This window comes from Triticum aestivum, chromosome 3A (assembly GCF_018294505.1).
Source record: "Triticum aestivum cultivar Chinese Spring chromosome 3A, IWGSC CS RefSeq v2.1, whole genome shotgun sequence".
Taxonomy (NCBI): domain Eukaryota; kingdom Viridiplantae; phylum Streptophyta; class Magnoliopsida; order Poales; family Poaceae; genus Triticum; species Triticum aestivum.
The window spans coordinates 68,180,427-68,195,522 of NC_057800.1; positions in this window are offsets into that span (position 1 = coordinate 68,180,427).

The window sequence follows — 15,096 nt, forward strand, 5'->3', positions numbered from 1 at the left end:
CTTTGGAAACATTGCAATAAATACACATATAGAGTATAATTACAATTAGCTACACCATTGATTTCTTCAGTAGAGACATACTGACACGTCTCCAACGTATTTATAATTTATGAAGTATTCATGTTGTTATTTTATTATTCTTGGATGTTTTACAATCATTTTGTAGCAACTTTATATCATTTTTTGGGACTAACCTATTGACCCAGTGCCCAGTCCCAGTTGTTGTTTTTTGCTTGTTTTTTACATCGAAGAAAATCGGTATTAAACGGAGTCCAAACACCACAAAACTTTTTGTGGATTTTTTATGGACCAGAAGACTCTCGATGGGCCAGAGCAGCACCTGCGGGGTGCCCCAAGGGAGGGCACAACGCACCAGGGCACGCCAGGGCCCCCTGGCGTGCCCATTGTTGGGGAACGTAGCATAAATTCAAAATTTTCCTACGTGTCACCAAGATCTATCTATGGAGTCATCTAGCAACGAGGGAGGAGTGGATCTACATACCCTTGTAGATCGCGCGCGGAAGCGTTCAAGAGAACGGGGTTGATGGAGTCGTACTCGTCGTGATCCAAATCACCGATGATCCTAGCGCCGAACGGACGGCACACGTACGGAGCAGCGACGTCTCCTCCTTCTTGATCCAGCAAGGGGGGAGGAGAGGTTGATGGAGATCAAGCAGCACGACGGCGTGGTGGTGGAAGTAGCGGGATTCCAACAGGGCTTCGCCAAGCGCTGTGGGAGGAGGGAGATGTGTCATGGGAGGGAGAGGGAGGCGCTAGGGCTTAGGTGTTGCTGCCCTCCCTTCCCCTCACTATATATAGGGCCAAGGGAGAGGGGGGGCGCAGCCTTGGTCCTTCCTCCAAGGAAGGGTGCGGCCAGGGAGGAGTCCATCCTCCCCAAGGCACCTCGGAGGTGCCTTCCCCCTTTAGGACTCTTCCTTTCCCTTATCTCTTGGCGCATGGGCCTCTTGGGGCTGGTGCCCTTGGCCCATACAGGCCAAGGCGCACCCCCTACAGCCCATGTGGCCCCCCGGGGCAGGTGGCCCCACCCGGTGGACCCCCGGGACCCTTCCGGTGGTCCCGGTACAATACCGGTGACCCCGAAACTTGTCCCGATAGCCGAAATAGCACTTCCTATATATAATTCTTTACCTCCGGACCATTCCGGAACTCCTCGTGACATCCGGGATCTCATCCGGGACTCCGAACAACTTTCGGGTTACCGCATACTAATATCTCTATAACCCTAGCGTCACCGAACCTTAAGTGTGTAGACCCTACGGGTTCGGGAGACATGCAGACATGACCGAGATGACTCTCCGGTCAATAACCAACAGCGGGATCTGGATACCCATGTTGGCTCCCACATGTTCCACGATGATCTCATCGGATGAACCACGATGTCAAGGACTTAATCAATCCCGTATACAATTCCCTTTGTCTAGCGGTACGATACTTGCCCGAGATTCGATCGTCGGTATCCCGATACCTTGTTCAATCTCGTTACCGGCAAGTCTCTTTACTCGTTTCGTAACACATCATCCCGTGATCAACTCCTTGATCACATTGTGCACATTATGATGATGTCCTACCGAGTGGGCACAGAGATACCTATCCGTTTACACGGAGTGACAAATCCCAGTCTCGATTCGTGCCAACCCAACAGACACTTTCGGAGATACCTGTAGTGTACCTTTATAGCCACCCAGTTACGTTGTGACGTTTGGCACACCCAAAGCACTCCTACGGTATCCGGGAGTTGCACAATCTCATGGTCTAAGGAAATGATACTTGACATTAGAAAAGCTTTAGCATACGAACTACATGATCTTGTGCTAGGCTTAGGATTGGGTCTTGTCCATCACATCATTCTCCTAATGATGTGATCCCGTTATCAATGACATCCAATGTCCATGGTCAGGAAACCGTAACCATCTATTGATCAACGAGCTAGTCAACTAGAGGCTTACTAGGGACATGGTGTTGTCTATGTATCCACACATGTATCTGAGTTTCCTATCAATACAATTCTAGCATGGATAATAAACGATTATCATGAACAAGGAAATATAATAATAACTAATTTATTATTGCCTCTAGGGCATATTTCCAACAGTCTCCCACTTGCACTAGAGTCAATAATCCAGTTCACATCGATATGTGATTAACACTCAAGGTCACATCCCCATGTGACTAACACCCAAAGAGTTTACTAGAGTCAATAATCTAGTTCACATTACCATGTGATTAACACTCGATGAGTTCTGGGTTTGATCATGTTATGCTTGTGAGAGATGTTATAGTCAAGGGTTCTGAATCTTTCAGATCCGTATGTACTTCGCAAATCTCTATGTCATCTTGTAGATGCAACTACTACGCCACATTTGGAGCTATTCCAAATAACTGTTCTACTATACGAATCCAGTTTACTACTCAGAATAATCTGGATTAGTGTCAAAGTTTGCATCGGCGTAACCCTTTACGACGAACTCTTTTACCACCTCCATAATCGAGAAAATTCCTTAGTCCACTAGTTACTAAGGATAACTTTGACCGCTGTCTTGTGATCCATTATTGGATCACTCTTGTACCCCTTGACTGACTCATGGCAAGGCACATTTTAGGTGCGGTACACAGCATAGCATATTGTAGGGCCTATGTCTTAAGCATAGGGGACGACCTTCGTCCTTTCTCTCTATTCTGCCATGGTCGAGCTTTAAGTCTTAACTTCATACCTTACAACTCAGGCAAGAACTCCTTCTTTGACTGATCCATCTTGAACACCTTCAAGATCATGTCAAGGTATGTGCTCATTTGAAATTACCATTAAGCGTTTTGATCTATCCTTATAGATCTTGATGCTCAATGTTCAAGTAGCTTAATCCAGGCTTTCCATTGAAAAACACTTTCCAAATAACCCTATATGCTTTCCAGAAATTTCTACGTCATTTCTGATCAACAATATGTCAACAACATATATTCATCAGAAATTCTATAGTGCTCCCACTCACTTCTTTGGAAATACAAGTTTCTCATAAACTTTGTATAAACCCAAAATCTTTGATCATCATCAAAGCATACATTCCAACTCCGAGATGCTTACTCCAGTCCCTAGAAGGATTGCTGGAGCTTTGCATACTTATTAGCATCTTTCAGGATTGACAAAACCTTCCGGTTTGTATCACATACAACCTTTCCTCAAAAAAAACGTCGAGGAAACAATGTTTTTGACATCCTATCTGCAAGATTTCATAAATAATGCAGTAATCGCTAATATAATTCCAACAGACACTTAGCATCACTATGAGTGAGAAAGTCTCATCGTAGTCAACTCCTTGAACTTGTCGGAAAACATCTTAACGACAAGTAGAGCTTTCTTAATGGTGACATTTACCATCATTGTCCGTCTTCCTTTTAAAATCCATCTGTCCTCAACAGCCTCACGACCATCGAGCTGTTCTGTCAAAGTCTACACTTTGTTTCCATACATGGATCCTCTCTCGGATTTTATGGCCTCGAGCCGTTTATCGGAATCCGGGCCCACCATCGCTTCTCCATAGCTCGTAGGTTCATTGTTGTCTAGCAACATGACTTCCAAGACAGGATTACGTACCACTCTGAAGTAGTACGCATCCTTGTCATCCCACGAGGTTTGGTAGTGACTTGATCTAAAGTTTCATGATCACTATCATAAGCTTCCACTTCAATTGTTGTAGGTGCCACAGGAACAACTTCCTGTGCCCTGCCACACACTAGTTGAAGAGACGGTTCAATAACCTCATCAAGTCTCCACCATCCTCCCACTCAATTCTTTCGAGAGAAACTTTTCCTCGAGAAAGGACTCGATTCTAGAAACAATCCCTTATTGCTTTCGGTTCTGAGACAGGAGGTATACCCAACTGTTTTGGGTGTCCTATGAAGATGCATTTATCCGCTTTGGGTTCGAGCTTATCAGCCTGAAACTTTTTCGCATAAGCGTCGCAGCCCCAAACTTTTAAGAAATGACAGCTTAGGTTTCTCTAAACCATAGTTCATACGGTGTCATCTCATCGGAATTACGTGGTGCCCTATTTAAAGTGAATGTGGTTGTCTCTAATGCCTAACCCATAAACTATCGTGGTAATTCGATAAGAGACATCATGGTATGCATCATATCCAATAGGGTGCAGTTATGATGTTCGGACACACCATCACACTATGGTGTTCCAGGCTATATTAGTTGTGAAACAATTTCCACAACGTCTTAATTCTATGCCAAACTCGTAATTCAGATATTCATCTCTATGATCATATCATAGATATTTTATCCTCTTGTCACGACGATCTTTCAACTTCACCCTGAAATTACTTGAACCTTTCAATAATTCAGACTCGTGATTCATCAAGTAAATCTACTCAAATCATCTATGAAGTAAGAACATAACGATATCCACTACATGCCTCAGCACTCATTGGACTGCACACATCAAAATGTATTACTTCCAACAAGTTGCTTTCTAGTTCCATTTTACTGAAAACGAGGCTTTCAGTCATCTTGCCCATGTGGTATGATTTGCATGTCTCAAGTGATTCAAAATCAAGTGAGTCAAAACGGTCCATTTGTATGGAGTTTCTTCATGCATATACACCAATAGACATGGTTCGCAAGCCTCAAACTTTTCAAAAACGAGTGAGCCCAAAGATCCATCAACATGGAGCTTCTTCATGCGTTTTATACTGATATGACTTATGTGGCAGTGCCACAAGTAGGTGGTACTATCATTACTATCTTATACCTCTGGCATGAAAATGTGTATCACTACGATTGGGATGGTATTATTCAAATAAACAGAGTAACCATTATTCTCCTTAAATGAATAACCGTGTCACGATAGACATAATCCAATCATGTCTATGCTCAATGCAAACACCAAATAACAATTATTTAGGTTTTAATACCAATCTCGATGGTAGAGGGAGCGTACGATATTTGATCAACCTTGGAAATACTTCCAACACATATCGTCATCTCACCTTTTAGCTAGTCTCCGTTTATTCCGTAGCCTTTTGTTTCGAGTTACTAACACTTAGCAACCGAACCGGTATCTAATACCCTGGTGCTACTAGGAGTACTAGTAAAGTACACATTAACACAATGTATATCCAATATACTTCTATCGACCTTGCCAGCCTTCTCTTTTACCAAGTATCTAGGGTAATTCTGCTCCAGTGGCTGTTCCCCTTATTACAGAAGCACTTAGTCTCGGGTTTGGGTTCAACCTTGGGTTTCTTCACTAGAGCAGCAGCTGAATTGCCGTTTCATGAAGTATCCCTTCTTGCCCTTGCCCTTCTTGAAACTAGTGGTTTCACTAACCATCAACAATTGATGCTCCTTCTTGATTTCTACTTTTGTGGTGTCAAACATCGCGAATATCTCAAGGATCATCATATATGTCCCTGATATATTATAGTTCATCACGAAGCTCTAGCAGCTTGGTGGTAATGACTTCGGAGAAACATCACTATCTCATCTGGAAGATCAACTCCCACTCAATTCAAATGATTGTTGTACTCGGACGATCTGAGCACAAGCTCAACAATTGAGCTTTTCTACCTTAGTTTGCAGGCTAAGAAAATCGTCGGAGGTCTTTATACCTCTTGACGTGGGCACGAGCCTGAAATCCCAATTTCAGCCCTCGAAACATCTCATATGTTTCGCGATGTTTCAAAACGTCTTTGGTGCCTCAACTCTAAACCGTTTAACTGAACTATCACATAGTTATCAAAATTTGTATGTCAGATGTTCCCAACATCCACAGACAACGTTCGAGGTTCAGCACACTGAGCGGTGCATTAAGGACATAAGCCTTCTATGAAGCAATGAGGACAATCCTCAGTTTACGGACCTAGTCCGCATAATTGCTACTATCAACTTTCAACTAAATTTTCTCTAGGAACATATCTAAACAGTAGAACTGAAGCGCGAGCTACGACATAATTTGCGAAGACCTTTTGACTATGTTCAGGATAATTAAGTTCATCTTATGAACTCCCACTCAGATAGACATCCCTCTAGTCATCTAAGTGATTACATGATCCGAGTCAACTAGGCCGTGTCCGATCATCATGTGAGACGGACTAGTCAACATCGGTGAACATCTTCATGTTGATCATATCTACCATACGACTCATGATCGACCTTTCGGTCTCTTGTGTTCCGAGGCCATGTCTGTACATGCTAGGCTCGTCAAGTCAACCTAAGTGTTTTGCATGTGTTCCGAGGCCATGTCTATACATTTTAGGCTCGTCAACACCCGTTGTATTCGAACGTAAGAATCTATCACACCCGATCATCACGTGGTGCTTCAAAACGACGAACTTTCGCAACGGTGCACAGTTAGGGGGAACACTTTCTTGAAATTTTAACGAGGGATCATCTTATTTACTACCATCATTCTAAGCAAATAAGATGTATAAACATGATAAACATCACATGCAATCAAATAGTGACATGATATGGCCAATATCATATTGCTCCTTTTGATCTCCATCTTCGGGGCTCCATGATCATTATCGTCACCGGCATGACACCATGATCTCCATCATCATGATCTCCATCATCGTGTCTTCATGAAGTTGTCTCGCCAACTATTACTTCTACTACTACAGCTAATGGTTAGCAATAAAGTAAAGTAATTACATGACGTTTATGTTGACACGTAGGTCATAAATAAATAAAGACAACTCCTATGGCTCCTGCCGGTTGTCATACTCATCGACATGCAAGTCGTGATTCCTATTACAAGAACATGATCAATCTCATACATCACATATCATTCATCACATTCTTCTTGGCCATATCACATCACATAGCATACCCTGCAAAAACAAGTTAGACGTCCTCTAATTGTTGTTTGCATGTTTTACGTGGCTGCTATGGGTTTCTAGCAAGAACGTTTCTTACCTACGCAAAAACCACAACGTGATATGCCAATTGCTATTTACCCTTCATAAGGACCCTTTTCATCGAATCGGATCCGACTAAAGTGGGAGAGACAGACACCCGCTAGCCACCTTATGCAACTAGTGCATGTCAGTCGGTGGAACCAGTCTCACGTAAGAGTACGTGTAAGGTCGGTCCGGGCCGCTTCATCCCACGATGCCGCCGAATCAAGATAAGACTAGTAACGGCAAGATAATTGACAATATCGACGCCCACAACTACTTTGTGTTCTACTCGTGCATAGTAACTACGCATAGACCTAGCTCATGATGCCACTGTTGGGGAACGTAGCATAAATTCAAAATTTGCCTACGTGTCACCAAGATCTATCTATGGAGTCATCTAGCAACGAGGGAGGAGTGGATCTACATACCCTTGTAGATCGCACGCGGAAGCGTTCAAGAGAACGGGGTTGATGGAGTCGTACTCGTCGTGATCCAAATCACCGATGATCCTAGCGCCGAACGGACGGCACCTCCGCGTTCAACACGCGTACGGAGCAGCGACGTCTCCTCCTTCTTGATCCAGCAAGGGGGGAGGAGAGGTTGATGGAGATCCAGCAGCACGACGGCGTGGTGGTGGAAGTAGCCGGATTCCAACAGGGCTTCGCCAAGCGCTGCGGGAGGAGGGAGATGTGTCATGGGAGGGAGAGGGAGGCGCCAGGGCTTAGGTGTTGCTGCCCTCCCTTCCCCTCACTATATATAGGGCCAAGGGAGAGGGGGGGCGCAGCCTTGGCCCTTCCTCCAAGGAAGCGTGCGGCCAAGGAGGAGTCCATCCTCCCCAAGGCACCTCGGAGGTGCCTTCCCCCTTTAGGACTCTTCCTTTCCCTTATCTCTTGGCGCATGGGCCTCTTGGGGCTGGTGCCCTTGGCCCATACAGGCCAAGGCGCACCCCCTACAGCCCATGTGGCCCCCCGGGGCAGGTGGCCCCACCCGGTGGACCCCCGGGACCCTTCCGGTGGTCCCGGTACAATACCGGTGACCCCGAAACTTGTTCCGATAGTCGAAATAGCACTTCCTATATATAATTCTTTACCTCCGGACCATTCCGGAACTCCTCGTGACATCCGGGATCTCATCCGGGACTCCGAACAACTTTCAGGTTACCGCATACTAATATCTCTATAACCCTAGCGTCACCGAACCTTAAGTGTGTAGACCCTACGGGTTCGGGAGACATGCAGACATGACCGAGATGACTCTCCAGTCAATAACCAATAGCGGGATCTGGATACCCATGTTGGCTCCCACATGTTCCACGATGATCTCATCAGATGAACCACGATGTCAAGGACTTAATCAATCCCGTATACAATTCCCTTTGTCTAGCGGTACGATACTTGCCCGAGATTCGATCGTCGGTATCCTGATACCTTGTTCAATCTCGTTACCGGCAAGTCTCTTTACTCGTTTCGTAACACATCATCCCGTGATCAACTCCTTGATCACATTGTGCACATTATGATGATGTCCTACCGAGTGGGCCCAGAGATACCTCTCCGTTTACACGGAGTGACAAATCCCAGTCTCGATTCGTGCCAACCCAACAGACACTTTCGGAGATACCTGTAGTGTACCTTTATAGCCACCCAGTTACGTTGTGACGTTTGGCACACCCAAAGCACTCCTACGGTATCCGGGAGTTGCACAATCTCATGGTCTAAGGAAATGATACTTGACATTAGAAAAGCTTTAGCATACGAACTACATGATCTTGTGCTAGGCTTAGGATTGGGTCTTGTCCATCACATCATTCTCCTAATGATGTGATCCCGTTATCAATGACATCCAATGTCCATGGTCAGGAAACCGTAACCATCTATTGATCAACGAGCTAGTCAACTAGAGGCTTACTAGGGACATGGTGTTGTCTATGTATCCACACATGTATCTGAGTTTCCTATCAATACAATTCTAGCATGGATAAGAAACGATTATCATGAACAAGGAAATATAATAATAACTAATTTATTATTGCCTCTAGGGCATATTTCCAACACCCATGTGGGTTGTGCCCACCTTGGTGGCCTCCCGTACCCCTTCTTTGCACTATATATTCCCAAATATTCGGAAACCCCTCGGGGTTAACCTAGATTAGAAGTTCCACCGCAGCAAGGAAACGTAGCCACCGAAAACCAATCTAGACTCGTTCCGGCACCCTGTCGGAGGGGGGAATCATCTCCGTTGGCCATCTTCATCATCCCGGCGGCCACCACGATGAGGAGGGAGTAGTCCACCCTCGGGCTGAGGGTTTGTACCAGTAGCTATGTGTTTAATCTCTCTCTCGTGATCTATATCACGGGCTTTGTTAATATAGTCGGATAATATGATGTTTCTCCCATCTATACCCTTGTTGTGATGAATTGAATCTTTACCCTTTGAAGTTTTATCTTGTCGGATGATGTATATCTTGCGGTATGAATACTTGAGATGACAATGAGATATCATATTGATTCACTTGATATGTGTTTTGGCATTCAACTCATGGATTTCCACGATGACATTGGGGTAATCTATGCATAGGGGTTGATGCACATTTTTATTATCTTTTCTCCGATAGAAACTTTGGGGTCTCCTTGTAGTTCTTTATGTTGGATTGAGTATTACGAATATGAATTTGCTTTGGTGTTATTTTAGTATGAACTCTAGGATAGATCGAACGGAAAGAATAGCTTTGTGTTATTTTAGTACGAACTCTTCAATAGATCGAACGAAAAGAATAGCTTTGAGGTGGTTTCGTACCCTACAAACAATTTCTATCTTTTGTTCTCCGCTAATAGGAACTTGCGAGTGACTCTTTATTGCAGTTTGAGGGATAATCATATGATCCAACTATGTTAGCACTGCTGAGAGATTGCACTAGTGAAAGTACAGTCCCTAGGCCTTGTTTTTAAGCATTGCAATACCGTTTTTGGGCCCGTTTACTATTTGCTACCTTACTGTTTTTATTTATTCAGATTATAAAAGTATATTTCTACCATCCATATTACACTTTTATCACCATCTCTTCGCCAAACTAGTACACCTATACAATTTACCATGTATTGGGTGTGTTGGAGACACACGAGATTTCTTGTATTTGGTTGTAGGGTCGTTTCATAGAGACCATCTTCATCCTACACCTCTCATGGATTGATAAACCTTAGGTCATCCACTTGAGGGAAAATTGCTATTGTCCTACAAAACTCTGCGCTTGGAGGCCCAACACGTGTCTACAAGAATAAAGTTGCGTAGTAGACATCAAGCTCTTTTCTGGCGCCGTTGCCGAGGAGGTGAGTGCTTGAAGGTATATCTTTATATCTTGCAATTGAATATTTTAGTTTCTTGTTTTATCACTAGTTTGGTTTATAAAATAAAACTACATAAAAAATGGAATTGAGGTTGCATCATATTATTGATCATCTTTATAATATCTTTCTTAAAAATGATGGTTCAGAAAATTCTGCTCAATTGTTAGAAGAAGTCAATAAAATATTTGGCTCAAAATATTTGAATGACGAGCATGATTGCAATGTTGTTAGTATAAATTCTTTGAATATCCAAAATGCTAATGATGATTGCACAAGTCATGACAAAAATGTTTCTTATAAGCATGTCAATTTTTGCAGAGTGAATTGGGAATGCATTTGCACACCAAAAAGGGAAGATAGATTTTGTAAGAAGCATAAATATTTAGAAATGAAAGAGTTGCAAGAGAGGCTAGATGGTTGTGCTGAAAGATGTAATTTTTTCGCCATCCTTGTGAACTTTGCAATGAATGTGGTCATTTAAATCTCCAGTGCAAATTGTTTCATGATCAAATCGTGTCCAAAAATTATGATAACTTGATTTCCCTTGAGCATCATAAAGAGCTTAGTATTATTTTGGGGTATGAAGAAATGAAACATATAAGTAAGGGTTTTCCAAATCTCAAGAGAATTCTTGATTTTGATCTAGAGGAAATTTATATGTTTTGTGCGGTAAATTGCATTGAGAATCCTTATATTGCCAACTATATAAAGACAAGAAAACAAATAGAATATGAAGAGAGTACTAATGAAAGAGAAAATATTTCCCAATACCCTCCTAGTGTTTATTATGATGAATCGGGTAACGAGGAGGAGCTTCCTATCCAATCAATCTCTTCAACAAAAAGCTTGAAAGAATTAATTAAACCCACACATGATGTGGTGAAGAAGAAGAAAAGAATAAAGAATAAAGGTAAAAAGGTATCTCTCCCAAATAATGTTGCTCCTACCATTGTGCCTCATGAAAGTGAATCAAATATGTTGATGGAGGATGATGATATTGAGTATGATTTTGTGATACCTAGTACTCGTTGTAATGATTATGATTGGGAAGACAACGATATCCCTTACGATCGTGAAAATATTTTTATCACTTGCTTGGAAGAATATGATAATAATGTTTGCTATACAATTGGTGCCATTCATACTATTGATAAGAATGATTGTGATGATATGCAAAACCACAAGCTTGGGGATCCTATGTTTAATGAGTATGATATGTTTGAAGATTTATTTGCTGGAAATAATGCTTGTCCTAAGCTTGAGGATGCTTTGCTTAATGAATATGATCCTTTGATTCCTTCTACTTTTGATAAGAATATTTATTATGATGATTACATTGATGAAAGTGGGTTTGGAAGAGTGTCAACTCTAGGTAGTAGTGATCCCATTATTTTGGAGGGTGTTGAATCTGATTACAATATTGATGAAAGTGGATTTGGAGAGGTCATGACTTAACTAGTGATACATCCACTATTTTGGAAGAGGTTTCAATTAACTATGACAATAAAGTTCCTATCTATGATTGTTATTATTATGACATGTATGCCATAAAGAGTAATAAATCTTCTATGCTTATGCATCATGAAAATAGTGTTGTATGTGATAGTTATATTGTTGAATCCATTCATGATGTTTCTGAATATTATTATGAGGAAGGAACTTATGCTCTTACATATCTCAATAATATCAAGTTTCTTCTCTATGTGTTGATTGTTTTGAAGTTGCACTTGTTTTGTCTTCCTATGCTAGTTGATTCTTGTTCTCGTAAGTTGTTTGCTCACAAAATACCTATGCATAGGAAGTGGGTTAGACCTAAAATGTTCTAGTAATATGCTTCATGATGCTCTCTTCATGTTTCAATTCTTATCTTTTATGCGAGCATCATTGAATCATCATGCCTAGCTAAAAGGCATTAAAGAAAAGCGCTTGTTGGGAGACAACCCAACACTTTTACCTACTATTTTTGTGTGTTCCCATGATTAGGCTACTGCAGTAATCATGTTTTATTGCTTTTGTTTCAATAAAGTGCCAAGTAAGACCTTTGGGATGGCTTACGGTCATAGTTGATTTGATCTTGCTGAAAAATAGAAACTTTTGCTCTCACAAAAATAATTTTTATTTTTAACATAAGCGTGATAAAATGATGATTCTTTTTGCAGAAGATTAATAGACAATTTTCTCAGGTTGTCCTAATTTTTCAGAAGTTTTGGAGTAACAGAAGTATGGTTGGAGTACAGATTACTACAGACTATTCTGTTTTTTGACAGATTCTGTTTTCAATGCATAGTTTGCTTGTTTCTAGTTTCTATGGCTTATATTGCTCAATATAAATTGTGGAAATGATATGGTACAGTAGGCATTGTGTGAGAACAATTATGAATCTTGTCTTTGGCAGTAACAAAAGTGAGTGGTTTTGCTCTTTATCATACTAACCTATCTCACAAAGTTCCGTTAAGTTTTGTGTGATTGAAGTTTTTCAAGCTTTGGGTGAGATATCGATATGAGGAGAATAAGGAGCGATAAGACCCTAAGCTTGGGGATGCCCAAGGCACCCCAAGGTAATATTCAAGGAAGATCCAAGCAACTAAGCTTGGGGATGCCCCGGAAGGCATCCCCTCTTTCGTCTCCAACATTATCGGTAACCTCACTGGGAGCTATGTTTTCATTCATCATATGATATGTGTTTTGCTTGGAGCATCATTTTATTTTGTTAGGATTTGCTTGATGTTATTTAGAATAAAGTTTTGCATCTTTTATTTCAATAAAAGTGGCAATGATAGCCTTTGCCATGCTTATTTTGCAAGTATACATTGCATTGTTTGCATATGTTTGCTTGTTTAATGATTCTATTTGAGGATAGGAGTATTACATATGCAAAGGCATTTAGTGTGCAATGTTGAATAATAATTTTAGTGATTTTCTACAGTAGAGAATGATGAGGTTTTTGCATTGGTTTATACTAACTTATCCCACGAGTTCTTGTTGAGTTTTGTGTGGATGAAACTTTTGAGATTTAGGAAAACCATGATATGAGAAGAATTAAGAAGACACAAAAGCTCAAGCTTGGGGATACCCAAGTCACCTCAAGATAATATTTCAATAAGTCTCAAGCATCTAAGCTTGGGGATGCCCCGATAGGCATCCCACCTTTCCTCTTCAACAATTATCGGTTAGTATCGGTTGAGCCTAAGTTTTCGCTTCTTCACATGAGTTGTGTTATTCTTAGAATGTAATTTTATTTTCATTTTGCTTGTTGTTTTAATAAAATACTTAGATCTAAAAGTTTTAAATAAAATAGAGTCCTCAAATAGTTGCCAAGGAGGCTAAGTAAGCGGCATTCACATCCCGTCAACGAAGCTCTTTCCTATGTCATTTACTCTTGTGCTTCACTTATATCCTATGAGTAAATTGTTGAATAAATTGAATGGCATGAAGTTGAAATAATATCATGCCTAGGGTAGCTTCATATTGGGTTTAGAAAGTGAAATCTTTTGAGGCTTGACAATCACAATATTGGTCATACAAGCAATTCGCAAATAATTAGTATAAGGAAGAGAACTTTCACATATAAATACACCATCACAGAAATCTTTTGTGATTGTGAGCCCCCATCAAAATATTATATGTCAAAATTGTTGAAGTTGGACAAGGAAGACAATGTAATGGTTTATGTTTGTTCATATTCTAGAAGTTATATTGTCATGGATCCTTCAACATGTGGTGCTTGCCCCCATCATTGCTAGCCAAAGTAGAGATACTTCTTGTGCATCCAAAAACCCTTAAACCCAAATATTTTTTTATGAGTCCACCATACCTACCTAAGGATTGAGCAAGATCCTTCAAGTAAGTTGTCATCGATGCAAAAAGGCAATAAAAATTGCTTCTAAAAGTGTGAGATCATTTAGTGTAAGAGAAAATTGAGTGTTGCACGAACTTGTGATGGTGAAGAATAAAAGCGACAGACTGCATAATAAAGGTCACTATCATAAGGGGCAATGTAACGTGATGTTCTTTTGCACTAAGTGATTGAGCATACAAACAAATAAGCGCATGGCAACCTCTACTTCCCTCTGCGAAGGGCCTATCTTTCACTTTTATGCAAGAGTCAAAGTTCTTCTCTATATTCCTTTTTATATTTCCTCTTTTGGCAAGCATCATGTGGTGAGGAAAGATCTAGGCACATATATCCAGTTGGATATGGGTAGCATGAGTTATTATTGTTGACATCACCCTTGAGGTGAATATGTTGGGCGGCAAAACAATAAGCCCCTATCTTTCTATGTGTCCGGTTGAAACATTTTGCTCATGTGTACAAGGTGAGTGTTAGCAATCATAGAAGACTATATGATGGTTGAGTATGTGGAGTTCTTACTTAAACTCTGTTGAACAAGTTGAATTGCAATGTCTTGGTGACTAAGAACATAGGTTGTTGGGTTTCAAGAGAATTCATTGTTTGAACCTTAACATGTGAATTGGTTGCCACTATAACATGAGAAGTTTTATAAGAAAGAATTGATGTTATGATGCTAGGAAAAGCGATTGAAATTATCATTGATCAAACTTATTCACTTTGTTAGCATTCACACTTCATAAATTATTTCTTTTATCATTTACCTACTCGAGGACGAGTTGGAATTAAGCTTGGGGATGCTGATACGTCTCCAACGTATCTATAATTTATGAAGTATTCATGCTATTATTTTATAGCACAAATGTCCAAATCCTGATAAGAGTCTGAAACTAACATTACATAGCACTCTTGCAACATCATTTAGGGCATCAAGATTAACTCAAATGAACATGGTGCAATGGAATGAATTGAAGTACA